Source organism: Ursus maritimus, unplaced genomic scaffold (genome assembly GCF_017311325.1).
Source record: "Ursus maritimus isolate PB19 unplaced genomic scaffold, ASM1731132v1 scaffold_33, whole genome shotgun sequence".
Taxonomy (NCBI): domain Eukaryota; kingdom Metazoa; phylum Chordata; class Mammalia; order Carnivora; family Ursidae; genus Ursus; species Ursus maritimus.
This window is the reverse complement of record NW_024425897.1, coordinates 12,606,055-12,622,648: the sequence shown is the minus strand read 5'-3', so window position 1 is coordinate 12,622,648 and position 16,594 is coordinate 12,606,055. Positions and strand designations below refer to the sequence as shown.

Here is a 16,594-nt window from a genome sequence, read left to right as displayed (position 1 = left end):
GTGTTGTGATTGTCACGGTGGTTAATGAGTACACGCGTGGGATAAAATTATATTGTAGCACACGACATGACTGCATATAAAAGTTACTGAAATCTGAATAAAGTCAGAAGATGGTCCTAGTGTTGATTTCCTGGTACTATAGTTATTGTTTACTTTGGGAGAGGCTGAATGAAGGGTACATGGGATCTTTCTGCACTCGTTTTGCAACTTCTTGTGAATCTATAATTATTTCAAAATAAAACGTTTTTTTAGAGCCTAATTTGGAAATATTAGCAATGGAGCCTTTAGAATGACCTCCAAAGGAGTTGGGCTTGATGACCTAACAAAATGAATAACGATGCTAAGGCTAGCTGAGCACTTGGCTCGTGCCACTCAGGTGAGCATTACCCACATGTGGGCATTTTTAGTTGGTGGGGAATTTATCCAAAAGCTCACTTTGTGCAAATCATCCCGGCGGTTGCCTCTTTCCTCCAGGGTAGTTGAATTGTAGGAACTTGTCATTTGGTCAGGAATCAGGAAGCGCCCCGCCAGGTAATGAGGAAGCGACTCATGATTTCCAGCCACGCTCAGTGTTTGTAGAGAATGGATTCCACTATGTTTCTTTCTTTCTTTTTACAGTCTTTGCTTCACAGTTTGGTTTCTCCAAGGTAAGTATTGCTACTCTGGCTTTCTTTTGGCATCCGTGTTTCACCATCCCTCACTTTCAATCTGCAGGTGTCTCTAGGTCTGAAATGAGTCTCTTGTAGGCAGCACATAGATGGGTCTTATTGTTTATCTATTCTGATACCTTATGTCTTTTGGTTGGAGCATTTAGTCCATTTACATTCAAAGTAATTATTGATAGAGGGGCGCCTGCATGGCTCAGTCAGTTAAGCATCTGTTGATTTCGGCTCGGGTCATGATCTCAGCGTCATGGGATCGAGCCCCTGTGTCATGCTCTTTCTCTCCCTCCCAAAAAAAAAAATTATTGATATATATTTCTTGCCATTTTATTACTTGTTTTGTCATTGTTTCTGGCGATTTTCTCTGATCCTTTCTTGTCTTGTCACTTTTGGTCTCTCCTCTGCTGTTTCACGATGGAATGTTCTGAATATATCTGCTAAGTCCATCTGATCCAGTGTGTCATTCAGAGCCATTGTTTCGTTGTTGATTTTCTGTTTAAATGATCTGTCCATTGTTGTAAATAAGATGATAAAGTCTCCTATTATTGTGTTATTTTTTTTTAAAGATTTTATTTATTTATTCGACAGAGATAGAGACAGCCAGTGAGAGAGGGAACACAAGCAGGGGGAGTGGGAGAGGAAGAAGCAGGCTCATAGCGGAGGAGCCTGATGTGGGGCTCGATCCCATAACGCCGGGATCACGCCCTGAGCCGAAGGCAGATGCTTAACTGCTGTGCCACCCAGGCGCCCCCTATTATTGTGGTATTATCAGTTAGTTCCTTTATGTTTGTTATTTTATATATTTGGGTGCTCCCACAAAAATATTTACAGTTGTGATATCTTATTGGATTGTCCCCTTTATGATTATATAATGCCTTTCTTTGTCTCTTTGAACACACCATATTTCAAATAACAAGTATTTTGACATAGTTCAAATACATTTTTGTGACTATGTATTTTTATGACTTTATAACACATCAGAGACCAATGCACAGGTAATTTTTTAAATTAAAAAAAAATTACAGACTCACGAAGTTGCAAAAATAGCACAGAGAGGTCCCGTGTGCTCTTCACCCCATGTCCCTCAACGGTTATATCTTATAAAACTGTCCTACAGTATTTAAACCAGGACAAATGATGTCCGTACCGCGTGTGTGGGTAGTAACATGCCATTTTAGCACATCTGTAGATTCGCGGAGCAGCTGCCACAATCAGGAGTGATTATTTTCACCCTGGTTATCTTTTTTTTTTTTTAAAGATTTATTTATTTATTTATTAGACAGAGATAGAGACAGCCAGCGAGAGAGGGAACACAAGCAGGGGGAGTGGGAGAGGAAGAAGCAGGCTCATAGCGGAGGAGCCTGATGTGGGGCTTGATCCCACAACGCGGGGATCACGCCCCGAGCCGAAGGCAGACGCTTAACTGCTGTGCCACCCAGGCACCCCTCACCCTGGTTATCTTAAGTGCTAATTCACTAAGCTCCTGACGCCTAGGAGAGACTCCTTTTCCTGTCTGGGTAGGAGACAGTTTCATTAGAAGACAAGTAACATAATATGTGGGATTCAGAGTATAATTGGGTTCAATAAGCCGTTGGCTCTTATTTCTGGGATGCCTGCATTTAAAATTTCGCAACTCATTTTGGCACAGCTTATTTTTAAAAGAAGACTTCATCTAAACAAGGCTGGCGTGGGATGTGTGTATGTGTTTGTAGTCTTACTCTAAAAACTCCTTCGGGGCACCTGTTTGGCTCAGTCGGTTAAGTGTCTGCCTTCGATCTCAGGGTCCTGGCATCTAGTCCCACATCGGGCTCCCCTCCCTGCTCAGCGGGGAGCCTGATGTTCCCTCTCCCTCTGCTCATGCTTTCTCTCCCTCTCTCAAATAAAAAAAAAAAACAAAAAAACAACCAAACTCTTCTGAACACTTGCCTCCCTTCAACCTCTCCTTCTTACCTTATCTTGTGACTAACCAAGTAAGCATTTTATATTGACATGTTGAAGAAAAGCAAACTCACACACAGTCTGACAGCAGGAACTTAGACTATTTTAAGTAACTTCCTATTTAAACATTTTTTTATTGGAATCTCAGTAAGAGCCATTTAAAAGTTTAGGCATGGAGTCCAGAGTTGTCTTCACCGTGCCTGTAACTGTTTTTATTTCTAAAGAGATTGTAAGTTCCTGGGGACCAAGCACCTCCCACAATGCCTTGCACACATTAAATGAGAAACTGGTCGATCGGGTACTGTGTTCACAGCGATGATTTTGATCGTGCTCATAGTCCCTCTTTATTGGAACCACTCAACTTCTGGGGAACCGGGCTGGCTCAGTAAGTAGAGCATGTGTCTCTCGATCTCTGGGTTGTAGGTTCGAGCCCCACATTGGATGTAGAGATGACTTAAAAATAAAATCTTAAAAAAAAAAAGTCCCTCAACTTTCTTATCTGATCATTGGCTTCTTAAGTCAACGATACAGACTCTACAGTCAACATTTCCAATAGTTTTAGCCGATTCGATAAGATGACCTCATTTTATCTCGCTCAAACCAAGCCTTCTCCAACACCGAGGGTCCCATGGTGGTCAGAGAAGCTGGTTCTAAGCATGCTGTTTTGCATCACTGTCAGAAAAGGTGAAACTCCGTCTTCCCTCCCATATAGTTTTCTAGATAATTGAGGATTTTGTCAGATGAGCTTTGCTCTCTTTCTTCGCTTCAGAATTTTACTACTGAATGGAACAAAAAGGTGCTGTCAATATGATACAGAAAATGAAGGTTGTCTTTTCCCATCTTTTCAGGTATCAATCTCCCGTTACAGAAGTCTGGCTCTGTTCATAATTCCACTTTTAATTGAGTTTAAAAGATTTATTTTTATAACTTTTTTTTTTTTTTTTTTTTTTTTTTTTTTTTTTTTTTTTTTAGTGAGGACATCAGGGAAGGGTAGAGAAAATCTTAAGCAGGCTCCACACTGATCGTGGAACCCAACGTGGGGCTCCATCTTCCAACTCTGAGATCATGACCTGAGCCAAAATCATGTGTCACGTGCTTAACCGACTGAGTCACCCCAGTGCCCCAAAGATGATATTTATTGGTGAGAAGAATTCTAGTCCTTTAGTGCTAATACTCGCATCAGGGGCGTTTGGCCAGAAGACTCCAAAATAATACCATTGTGCTCCATAGAACTTCTCGGGAACTTCACTGTTGCCTGAATTTTGATTCTAATGTCATTCTGATGGCTTCAAATCCGGATCATTTCACACTATGTGATGTTTTAAAGTATCATTCTCAATTTATGAGGATTAATCATGTTACTATTTTTTAAAATATTTTATTTGAGAGAGAGGAAGCAGGGGGAAGAATGGAGGGAGAGGGAGAGAAAAAGAGTCTCAAACAGACTCCAGCCTGAAGGCAGATCCCGACACAGGGCTGGATCCCACGACCCTGAGATCAAGACCTGGGCCGAAATCAAGAGTCAGTTGCTTAACCGACTGAGCCACCCAGGCGCCCCAATCATGTTATTTTTAAAAGATAAAAAACCATGTATAAAACATTACCCCAGTATTTTTACATACACACATGCCCGGGGTGAGGAAGACTAGAAAGGAATATTCCAAAGTGAAAACAGTGGTAATTTCTGAATGGTGATGATTTTTATTCTCCTTACTGTATTTTTCCAGAATGTCAAAATGAATGTGTATTTCTTTTATAATCAGAGAAAAGATACCATTTTAAAGAGCTATATCCATGGGGGACTTTTAATAGATGTTTATTTAATAAGTATACTTCTCATTCTCCTTTCCCTTCTATTCTCATCATAAACCAATGTCAACAACAAAATCCAGAAAAGGCTTTTTTTTTTTCCCCTTAAGTATAGTTGACACACGGTGTTAGTTTCACATGTAGGATATAGTGGTTCGACAAGTGTGTACATTACACATTACGCTGTCTCCACGGGTGGCAGCTACCGTCTGTCCCCATGCATTCCTATCACAATATCGCTGACTCTATTCCTTACGCTGTGCCTTTTATTCCTGTGATTTTTCTCCTTCTGTAACTGGAAGCCTGTATCTCCCCAGAAAAGTTAACTTAGGGGCGCCTGGGTGGCACAGCGGTTAAGCGTCTGCCTTCGGCTCAGGGCGTGATCCCGGCGATCTGGGATCGAGCCCCACATCAGGCTCTTCTGCTACGAGCCTGCTTCTTCCTCTCCCGCTCCCCCTGCTTGTGTTCCCTCTCTCGCTGGCTGTCTCTATCTCTGTCGAATAAATAAATAAAATCTTTAAAAAAAAAAAAAAAGAAAAGTTAACTTAAAAAAACTGTACATGTGTATCTTTATTTTGTGCATATCTGTCCCCAAGTGGGGCCTGTTGCATGCTTTCTCCTCCTTTCCTAGAAGAAGCCCTAGAAATCCCAGCCCAAGATGCCCAGGGTACAACTTGCTGGGGTATGTGCACAAGAATTCTACCCTTTGTGGAATGAACATCTCCAATAAGTTTATCCAGCCCATGGCTAAAAGCTTGTACTGACATTTTGTTTTTTGTCATTAAAAATTTGGGACAGGATAGGTCTGTTTCTTTGGAAAGAGGGATCTGAAAGACAGGCCATGTCGTTTTGGTTTTGGTGCCTACCTACCCTCTACTTTTATAGACTTGAAATGAGTCCTTTTTGGCCCACCTCCCCAGAGGACAAAAAAGGAGGGGGGAGGAGGGTATGTCCTGCCTGGCAAGTCCAATATCACAAAAGGGAAATAACCTAGCTGGCATGGGACATGGAGGAAGAAGGGTTGCGAAATCTCCAGTGAATTCCAGGCGTGGGAAAAGAAAAACAGTCGAACTCGCAGTTCGCAGAAGCAGCGATAACCTCAGGTGATGTTGACCCCGTGGGTGTACAGAGCGCACTTCAAGGAACGGGGTTCTGAACACGGTCCTGGGCTACCTGCACCCATTCATTACGATGGCCTGGGAGACCTGTGAAACATCCTGGTTCCTGGGCCCGTACTCTGCATTTTCCCAGGCTTCACTTCTGCCATATTCAAGTTTGAGAACCACAGTCTCCACTTCCAGTGATTTTTAAACCTGTGGGAAGTCCTAGCTGTTTTCACCTGCGTATTATTTAAGCACAGATGTCACAATGGGGGGCTACTTAAAAGGTCATGTAGAAAGTTGTCTACTGTGGGACGTCTGTGAATTTCTTCATTGTCCCCAAAGGGACGTGGACTGAGACGGAGGGGGGAAAAATCCCGGGAAAATTCCAAGCCACGCTTTTACATCCCTTGATCCAAATAGGTTTCAGTGTAATCCATGGTCAATATCCAATTTCTGCTGAGTGTTTTTAAGGCTCCCAGACCATGAAATATCTTTTGTTCCAGGGAAAGCTAGCCGAGGATGCCAGGAAGATTCTTAAGGCAAGAAAATGCCTCTTGGACAATTTGTCTATAAACTCAGGGAAACAGGATTTCTGGGTACTTCCATGGACTTCAGGACAGGCAAAAAGTATCTCAAATAAATATCCTCCCCTTAAAACTGCTGTATTGCAGGATTATTAACAATAGCCAAAATGTGGAAGCAATCCAGGTGTTGAATGAAGGATGAATGGACAAAGAAAGTGTGTGTGTGTGGTTATTCAACCATAAGAAGATTTTACCATTTGTGACAACATTGATGGCATTATGCTAAGTGAAACAAGTCAGATAAAGACAAATATTGTATGACGTCATTCATATGTAGACTCTTAAAACAATGACAGAAACCAAGCATATAGATACAGAGAACAGATTGTTGGTTGCCAGAGGTGGGGGCTGGGCAAAATGGGTGCAGGGGGTCAGACGGAACAAACTTCCAGTGGTAAAATAAATCCTGTGGTTGTAATATACAGCATGGGGACTATAGTTAATGATATTGTACTGTATATTTGAAAGTTGCTAAGAGTAAATCTTTAAAATTTCTCGTCACAGAAAAGGATTTTGTAGCTGGTGATGGATGTTAACTAGACTTTTCATCCTTTCCTAGTGGATACAAATATTGAACTACGTTGCACATCCGAGAGTAATACAATGTTACGTGTCCATTACGTCTCAATTTAAAAATGGGTACTAAGGAAAAACTCTGCTATGAATTTTCCAAGATCTTTTTTTCTAACATTTTCTAACATTTACGGTTGGGAGTTCAGGGAGCGACATCTAGGTCTTGCATTGGGTATTTTTTTTTTAGCACCTGCTTAGGCTGGAAGATCTGGCCATATACTGTAACTGCCAGACTTCTCCACCTGCAACTCCCATGGGGCAATTAAGAACCCATGAACTCCATTTTTTACTAGGAGACCATCTAATCCCTAAGGTAATTTAGGAGCATTATTCTGTTTGCTGATATTCATAATTATACTCATTCAGTAGTGATTAAGAGGCTGCAGTTGGATAACAAAACGCCAACAGTCCTCTTGTCCTGAGATGAAAAGATAGTCCCTCATTTTGACTGTTGAGTTGTCACTGTCGAGCAAATCAGAGACCTAAACACTTGCGGTATTATAATGCTTTTATCGCTCAAGTTCAATCCTAGTCAGTTCCACAGCTAAGACTCCTTGACTCAAAATATCGGACCACACTCCCTTAACGGGCATTTGATTTAAATTTTGGCTGCCACCGAGGATGGCCCTTCAGAATTGGGGACGGCACCTTCGGAAGGGTTTCCTTTGAGAGCTAGACAAGTCTGCCTCTCCGGGGAGCAGACGCTCGTTGAGCTCTATGCTTGAAACTGCTACCTGCTCTTTGCGGTGAATTTCTGGTTTCTGTTTGGACAAGTGAGGAAACAACAGGTTTAGGAAGGTAACGTCTCCACCCGAGTTCCAGGTGACCTCATTTGTCAAGATTGTTAGACACTGCAAAAACGGAGCCGCTAGGAATCCAGGAAGTCTTAATGAGGAAGCGTCACACCTCCAGATTTGAGCGATGTATCAACAAACCATTGAACTCTTAATTGGAAAAGTGTTCCGTTTGAAATTCCACTTTGTTTCTCTTGGTGCATGGAGTTTTTTTGGTTTGTCTGCTTTGTTTTTGTTCTCTAACTCCCATTGCTTCTGAAGTCTGGCTCCTAAGGGAAAGAGAAACGTGTGCTAACCGAGAGACCGCGCAGGGTTAGCAAGCTTGTTCTGTAAACGCCCAGAGAGTAAGTATTTCAGGGTTTGCGGGCCACACAGCCTCTGTTGGCAACTATTCGTCGCTCTTGTGGTGTAAAATCAGACACAGACCTACACCAACACTAAGCATGGCTATGTTCCAATCAACAACACTGAAATTGGAATTTCATGTAATTTTCTCATGTCACGAACTGCGACTCTCTTGATTCCCCATCCCCCCTCCCCTGACCATCCATAGCTTGTGACCAAAACAGGCAGCTGTCTGGATTTGGCCCCGGGACGTAGTTTGCTCTTCTCTGACACACAGCATCAACACCGTTGTTGTTTTGTTTTGTTTTGTTTTTAGAATTGCATTCACCACGGGCCAAGCTTCTACAACTGGCTTCGTTATGAATTTTGCTTTCTCCCCAAGTCCCCACTGATACTGTCCGTCGCGTTCTTGCCTTTGGACTGTGACCAGAGGCCGTTTCCTACAGCCCGTCACGATCATCAGAAGCAAGGGTACTGTTCAAACGTCAGGATTGACGTCACGTCACGGTGACGTGAGCCATTTTTGATGATCTAGGAAAGCCAATGCCTATTCGTGCCCGCCGGTTTCTTATGGAAACCGACAATGAGAGCGTTCATGGGTGGCGTACACCCTGCGTTGTGGAGACATCCCTAGGTGCCGAATACCCTGCAGGGTGCGGAGGAGAAAGGACACTGTACGATGAGCTACAGCCGTTCATCGGATGAGACTTGCAAGACAGGTTTTCTCCCCCGCGGTGTTGGCGAAGGATCTCCTGGTGTTGAACTCTTTGACCCTGTTGAGAACAACTAAGAGAACAGCTGTAAGATCAGTATTCCCCAACCTTTCCTACTAACAGGCTTCTAGGTCTTTCGGCCTGAGTTTTTAGTGAAATCTTTACAGGCATTCCAGAAATATACATCCAGCCCCTCGGGAGCTGCCATGCGATCCCTCGCTGATGGAGCACATGTTTCAAACTGAGGTTATTAAAGACGGTGTTGGGTGTCCGCCTGGGAGATGGCCCTTCACTACGGGAGGGTGGGAGATGGCTGGGGAGCTGCCCTGCCAGCTAACCGAACTGCGGGCGGGATTCCTGGCCTGAACCCAGACGTTAGAGCGCCTCAGAGCTCATAGGGAACCTGACAGGCAATTGTATTATGAAAGCCGACGTGCTGAATGGACTGCTTTTAACGATATTCTTTACCTGTCTCTTTGTGTTAAAGTGGGAACAAGCAAGGGGACAGAGTGGGGAGTCGGGGAAGGCGGGAGGGGGGTGGCAGGTGGAATAAAATATCGGTGGTTTCATGTGTGGAGCTGATGTAGACTGGGTAACAAGAAAGGGTTGCACAGAACAAATCTCTTTTGTTCCCTGTCATCTTTAAATGAGTGTCAAAGTACGCAGGGGGGCTTTGACCGTTAACCGCACAATTTAGCCGGCCTGTTGTGTCCTGCGGGCCCCACCTCCTTGGGGTTTCTCAGATTAGAAAAGAAGGCCCCAGCCCCTTATAAATGGGCCATCTCTTGTTCTTTGTGTCCAGACTGCCCAGTGTGAAATCCACAGTGACGTTAAATGTTTTCTAATGAATAATTCCTGAAAGGAAATGGAGGACTATATGTGTAATGGATTGTAGCGCATTAAAATGTTTTATTTTGCGCACAAAAATGTTGTCCTTCACAAGCACCATGATTGTTGCAAAAAGGCCTTTGTGACGGACCTGTTTCAATGGATTAGCTGCAAGCGTTTCTATCCCAAATGGGAATCAAAGGCTGCCTTTGGCAAACTAATGTTTTTCAAGATGGCAGCCATGAAACACAGTTAGTATTTAAAGTTGCGGGTTTTAAAGGAATGTTTGAACTCGGGAGATTTTCTCACTTACTTTCCCCGCTTTTGATTTGAGAAAGTGAAGCGGCTCCCCCCCGACCTCTGTCCTGTCCTGGCGGCCGAATGGTCAGCCTTTACGAGATCCTTGGAGCCTGGTTCTTAGAGGCAAGCAAAGGGGTCCCAGGAGTGGGTGGTAGACACTTTTTCTTTGGCTAAACTTCATTTTTCTTCTTCTTCCTCTTCTGGATGTGTGTGGATAAACATGAGATTGCAGGGAATTTCAAATGAGATCCTGTCGTGATCTTAAGAAGTTCCCTATGGGTTTCACTGGGAAAATTACTGGGATCTGAGCAGCTCTTCAGTGTCTAAGTACAGAGACCCTTGGGTTTGTGCACTAGCTCTGATCGGTTTATAACAAAACTAATGGGAGTCTCTGTGCTTCTTTTTTTTTTTTTTAAGATTTTATTTATTTATTCATTCGACAGAGATAGAGACAGCCAGCGAGAGAGGGAACACAAGCAGGGGGAGTGGAAGAGGAAGAAGCAGGCTCATAGCGGAAGAGCCTGCCGTGGGGCTCGATCCCAGAACGCCGGGACCATGCCCTGAGCCGAAGGCAGACGCCCAACCGCTGTGCCACCCAGGCGCCCCGGGAGTCTCTGTGCTTCTTAAATTGGTGTGAAGTCAGCTTTAGTTTCAGGGTTATCTGGTTGCCAGTTAGCCAATCACCATGGCAAGGGTCTGCACTCCCCCTGTCTCCGTCTCTGCAACTTTACTAATGGGGAGCTATTAGTAAATAGAGTAATTAGCAAATAGAGACAGAACAGCTGTGCTTTGCTGATGCTGACAGACTCAGCTTCTGTGAAAGGTCTAGTTTTCCAACCTTTTGGTTATCTGTCTTCATAGGAGAGAGGATAAGTGTGATTGCTCCCCAGAAAAAGTCTCCTTGGCCCTCACGGAGGATGTGTGAAGTGTAGCCAAAAACATCCACCATGTGGCTTTTCTCCACGAGAATATTCATAATGAAGGATCGTTGGGGGAAAGAAACCAGTAAGCGTTCCACTTCTGTGAATTAGGCATGTCAACAGAAGCAGGTCTTGACTGCAAGACTCTGCCTCACAACCTTGTTGATTTTTGAGCTCTAGACATGCGACTACCGCAGGGTTCTGTGTTGGAGGAGAAATAGAAACAAAAACAACATTTCTGGAAAGTACCTCAGAGAACTGATCTAGTCCCCTTTCCAGCCCACGAACATAATTCCCGTCTACTCAGTAGTTCTCTTTTGGTTTGTCCTATTTCTCTGCCCTCCCTACAAGCTTCAATGAATTTCCACATGAGACAAGACCTCAGCAATGCGGCCTCCCCATGTACAATTTTATAAAGAACAAGTGAAGAATGAAAGCATGGAATTCATCACAGGGACTGCAGTGCCATATTCTTTTCCTTGAGAGGGAACACAACAGAATTAGGACATGTGATGTTTTTAAAAGTCTTCTTATTGTGGACTGTAACCCACATACTGAAAAGTGCATAAAATAAATGTGCAGCTTCATTATTATAAGGTACACACCGACCTAGAACATTCTAGCCCTCCAGAAACCCTTCATGTGCCTCTTTCATTCCATTTCCTGCATACCCACTTAAAGAGAACCACTGGTGGGATCTTCGTGATCTGTTTCTGAATCATGTGCGGGGCATTTGCAAACAAAAGTTACAGCTTTAAAAAAAAAATCAGCCTAGTTTCACCACGTGGAAGCCTCTAGATGAGTCCTGCTGGCACAGAAATGAGCAGTTATGTCTTAACGTGCATTACGAAAAGTACCTAGCAAAGCCAAGGCATCGCTGGTTAGACGCTATCACTTAGGACAAGATCAAAGTAGACCCTGTTCATCCTGCCGCAGGGTGCACAGACCCGAACTGAAATGCACGGGATTCATTAATAATTGGGGTGGGGTTTTTTTGGGGGGGGGAGTAGATTGCTTTCTGTTTGCGTTTGGAAAGAGAAAGCAGACATCCAATGGCATTTATTGCTCAGCTACTAAAGCCTTTGTAATTCTGTCCACAAGAATGAGCGTTTTTACCCAAATACTACAAGTCACCAAATAATCGTCGGGAAATATCAGGGTAAGCCGCCGGTCCTTGGGTATTTCACTGAGGAAGGGCACGTCTCCATTGACTGAGATTTACTGAACCCACATATCCTGGTATTCAGCGTAAGGTTTTACAGTCTGTGCTCTATTTGAGCCAAGACATCCTCTTTTTTTCTTCTGAATTTAAATTTTATTATTTAAAAAACAAACAAAAAACCTCTATGCACTGTGTTGTGTTTGGTTTCATTGGTTACAAGCAATAGAAACAGTCCTCATTTATTTCAAAAAGGAAGTCCTTTTTTTTCTTCTGACCGGAGAGGCAGGCAGTGCGGATGGTGTGTCCCCAGTACACATCACACGGTCACTATGGTCTTTGTAAAGCCTCTCTGCGGATTTGTTTTGCTTTATTCATCTCTGCCATTTAGAGACTCCCCAGCCCCAGTGCATTCAGTATGCTTCTGTAACGTGGCTATATCCATACGCAGCATGCAACTTTGCTGTTTTTTGTTTTAAGATTTAGTTATTTTTAGAGAATGTGTTGGTGAGGGGGGAATGCAGAGGGAGGGAGAGAATCCACAAGGAGATTCCTCACTGAGCACGGAGGCTGACATGGGGTCTATCCCAGGACCCTGAGATCATGACCTGAGCCGAAACCAAGAGTCGGCAGCTCAACGGACTGAGCCATCCAGGCGCCCCTTGCAGCTTTGTTTGGCATGCAAGTTAGCTGTGCGTGAGTTAAATGGTACATTTGTTTCTTCTTCCTTCATAATGCATTTGCTATCTTTCCAAGATGCTGTGAGACTGTTCCCCAGGGTGCCTCTCCCATGCTTCCCCAGTCCCTGGTGATAGATACTGAACTTGCCTCCAAACGGAGATGTTGGCAATGGCTATTTTCCTTCTTTACACGCCTGTGATCGAGATCTAAGTGCCTGGAGAGTGCAATGAGGAAGCCTGACCTGTGTCAGGACTGTACCACCTGAGACCTTCCAGTCGGGAAGAGGACGTACCCCCCCACCCCCCACCAGGGAAAATGAGAGGAGGACGTACAGGTGCTGGGAGGGCAGACACAGTTATCTAGCCTCACAGTGAGAAAAGGAAATAAGAATTCTCTCGGGCTCAGTGTGACCAGTCAGCGGGGAGAGTAGATAGACCCTAGACATGGGAATCCAGTATCTGCACGTACCACGTCCCCTCATGTAACTGTGTCTCACTCCTGTCCCAGTCCCGTCCGGGTCCATATGCATCCATATTTTGTAATCATAGAGCATCTGTACATTTGTATTCTGTTGCCTTCACTTAAAAGGGAGAAAACATTGGTTACATAATCTTCATAAGCATTATTTTAACATATGACAGTGTTGCCTTTCTAAGGGATGGTCGAAATTTACAATGCTTCTTGTGCTGCATTTGGCTGCAATTTCATCTCAGCCTTGCCAGTATTGTGTATTATTGTTTCCCTTGCCATTTTATGGTAACAACGTGGTGCTGTTGCAGTTTTCCTCTGTATGAATTTAATTGATACCGATGTTGAGGACCCAAAGGTAACCTTTGGCCAGTGTGCCAGGAGCTGCACTGCTGGAAGCTTCCTTATTCTAGTTTTGTTGCCAAACCGAAAATATTTCTCCGGCAGATGATGGTATCTAGGCAAAACCAAAGTAGACCAAACTTCTATCTAGAAAGATGGTTTTGGGATGCTCTTCTGAGTCCTTTTCTTCCATCTCCTCCTTCCCTGGGGCTTCAAGAGCTTCCGTGGAGATGGTGAGCTTGGAGCTGGGTGCAGGGAGTCTGAAATCAAGTGGTTGGTATGAATCCTGCCTCCCTCATTTACCCGCTCTGGGTCTTGAATAGTCTAGTGTAGGTTTTCCCTTTTGAAAAATCGAGGTCCTAGCACTTCTCTCATAGGAGTGAGCTCTTTGAGAATTAAAGGAGATGAGACAATCAACATGATTGAGGCTGTGGGCCTGCGCCAATGCGTGGGGAGCATTTGTGACCCATCAGTCGCGATAGGAGGGGGATGAACGGCTTCTGTGGGCCTCCCCAGCACCCAGACATGCCATCCCAGAACTTGTCATGCTTTTTCTTCTCAATTCGCTTCTTTTGCCAAAACTTCTTAAAGCTACATCCCATCAGCCTTCATTTAAGCACTACTGTTTATCTCAAAGCAAAAGAATCCAGAGATGGATTTTTATTTTTTTAATTAAATTTCTTTTCATTTCAAATTTTTATTTAAATTCTGGAAGAGATGAATTTTTAGCCAGTGCTAAAGTTCATCCAAGATGCAGAAAGGTTTGGGGCGCCTGGGTAGCGCAGTCGTTAAAGCGTCTGCCTTCAGCTCAGGGCGTGATCCTGGCATTCCGGGATCGAGTCCCACATCAGGCTCCTCCGCTGGGAGCCTGCTTCTTCCTCTCCCAGTCCCCCTGCTGTGTTCCCTCTCTCGCTGGCTGTCTCTCTGTCACATAAATAAATAAAATCTTTAAAAAAAAAAAAAAGATGCAGAAAGGTTTGGAGAAGTTGGGGGAGTCTCTTTTCTATACCCCTCAAGTCTAGCTATGTAGGGATCCTTGAAACTGCTCTAGGACTGGCTTAGAACCCATTGCAGCTGGGAGTTTTATTTTGTGGTTGAAGTAGAATGACCAAACCTCAAGATTCCAGAAAAATCTCCTGGCCATAGCTCTGGATGGAAGACAAATACGTGTTTTTTTTCAGCCAAAAGCAGAAAAACATAGTTATAAATTCAAAGGGAAAAAGTACAATGTTGAGCATTGAAACAGAGGAAGACACTTGCATTTGTTATGTAAGAGCCTAAATTGAATAGGGAAAGAGGGATGAGTTTGAAGTGACAGATGTGGGTTGAATCCAGGGCTCTGCCCCTTATCGGCTATAGAAAGTTAGTCAATTCTATCGTTGTGTCTTTCCGTATTTTATTACTACTACTTCCAGAAGAGGGGCTCAGTTTTATTCAGCGACATCGAGTGCTCCTACTCTACGACAAATCTATGAAGGAAGCATTATGACCCCATTTAAATGAGAAACAATTCTATTCCTTAGTTTCTAGGACGAAGCCCAGACAAGGGAGCTTGAGTTTATTTTGTTACCACAAACTCCAGAGGATGCAAGAAGTAAATTGTGCTGAGTCCTAGATCCATAAAGGAAAATTTCATTTTTAAGAAGATTTTATTTATTTATTTATTTATTTATTTATTTATTTATTTATTTAGAGAAAGAGAGCATGAGCAGGGGAGGGGCAGAGGAGAGGGGAGAGAATCCGCGTACAAGCTCCACGCCAAGCGTGGAGCCAGATGTGGGGCTTGACCCTGAGACTGACCTGAGCTGAAATCGGAGTCCGAGGCTTAACTGACTGAGCCACACAGGTGCCCCAAGGAAAAAATTCATTTTTATGTACTAAACTTCATCAGGTATTTCTCTGCAGGAAAAACTGCATAAGAAAATCAAAAGAAAAAGGACAAACTGGGGCAAAGGGCTGACTTCCTAACTCACACAAAGAGGTCATTCAAATAAAAGACAAAACTAAGTTCCTTATTAGAATCTAAGGAGAGATGTGAGTGGGCAAATAACAGAGAAAGAAATACAAAAGCCCAATAACATGCAAATATTAAAAACCCAATAAACCTGTAAAAAGATGCCCCCATCGTCTTGCAATTCACAAAATGCTCCCATCTCCAGCTATGCGGTGACGATGGAAAAGTTCCATCTAACAGTATTGGAGACTTGGGGAAAACTGCATTTTCACACCCACTTTGTTGAAGGGAAAGTTGGAGTGATCTTTCTGATGCATGTTGGCTGCTGGCTCTCCCAATTGTCATTGCAGCCACTCCTCTCCTATAAAGGCTTCCTACTGGTTCTCTCGCAATAAATAGATAGATAGATAGATAGATAGATAGATAGACAGACCGACGACCGACGCCAGTCTGCAACTGGCAGGATGCCCATGACAAATGGCCCATGACGCCAAAAACCAAAATAACCTAATGTCCATCTGTAGGAATGTCAGCTCCTCAAGGACAAGGCTATTTTCCTGGCCTGTGCATTGGTGCAGCCCAATGAAGCGCTAGAATTGAACTTGACACATAAAAAAATGAGCTCCATGAATGTTAGTGGATAATTGGAGGTGGTATACAATGAGTGTGCAGTCCACACACACACACACACACACAAATAGGTCGTTCTTGCTGCTATTGAAAGCTATCTGGATATATTAGTGAGAAAAAAGCAAGAGGCCATATGCCACGTAGTGCATGGTTCTGTCTGTGAATAGAAAATGTTACAGGTATGTAAAATTGAAGAAGGAAAACAGAAACCTTAGGGGAGGGCTGAGGTTTAAAGATGAGAAAGTCTTATTTATTTGGGGGAACCGTTTGACATTTAAAATTGAGTGACCAGGCACCCCATTATTCTGTACAATCAGTTGGGGCATTCGAACTCTGATTTCGCGCTCGAGTCATGATCTCAGGGTCGTGAGACTGAGCCTCACGTCAGTCTCACACTCAGTGGGGAGTCTGCTTGAGATTCTCTCTCCCTCTGCCCGTCCCCTGCTGCACGTGCAAACAGCTGTCAAATAAAATTTTTAAAAAAATTGTACAGATATATTTATGACAGTTTCCTCCTCCTCACACTGGCATACCATGGGGCAGCAAGTAGTGAGCAGATCTTATGGAACCAGGCAGTTATAGAACAATTAGTGTTTGTCCCCTCTCAGACCACCAGCCCATGTTCTTGCCTCTGTGTGGGCTGCACGGCCAGCCCCACTTGTCCATAACGTGCAATTTTTACACCTTATGGTAAAAGAGTGGAGCGTCTTAGATGCCCCCCAGCTCACTGCCTCCTCATCTTCCGAGCGAGTCAGCCCCCTGGCCCACTTGTGATGAGTCAATTCCACCTC

At 43.8% G+C, this 16,594-nt stretch overlaps 1 protein-coding gene across 1 annotated transcript in view; it reads left to right on the top strand.

Moving 5' to 3' along the window:
• The window catches only part of MYO1H (myosin IH), a 132,968-nt gene that overhangs the window by 56,786 nt on the left and 59,588 nt on the right, over positions 1-16,594 (top strand). The window contains exon 2 of the mRNA XM_040619414.1: positions 619-647. The gene's annotated coding sequence lies outside the window, so the exon portion shown is untranslated. The remainder of the gene's footprint in view (positions 1-618; positions 648-16,594) is intronic.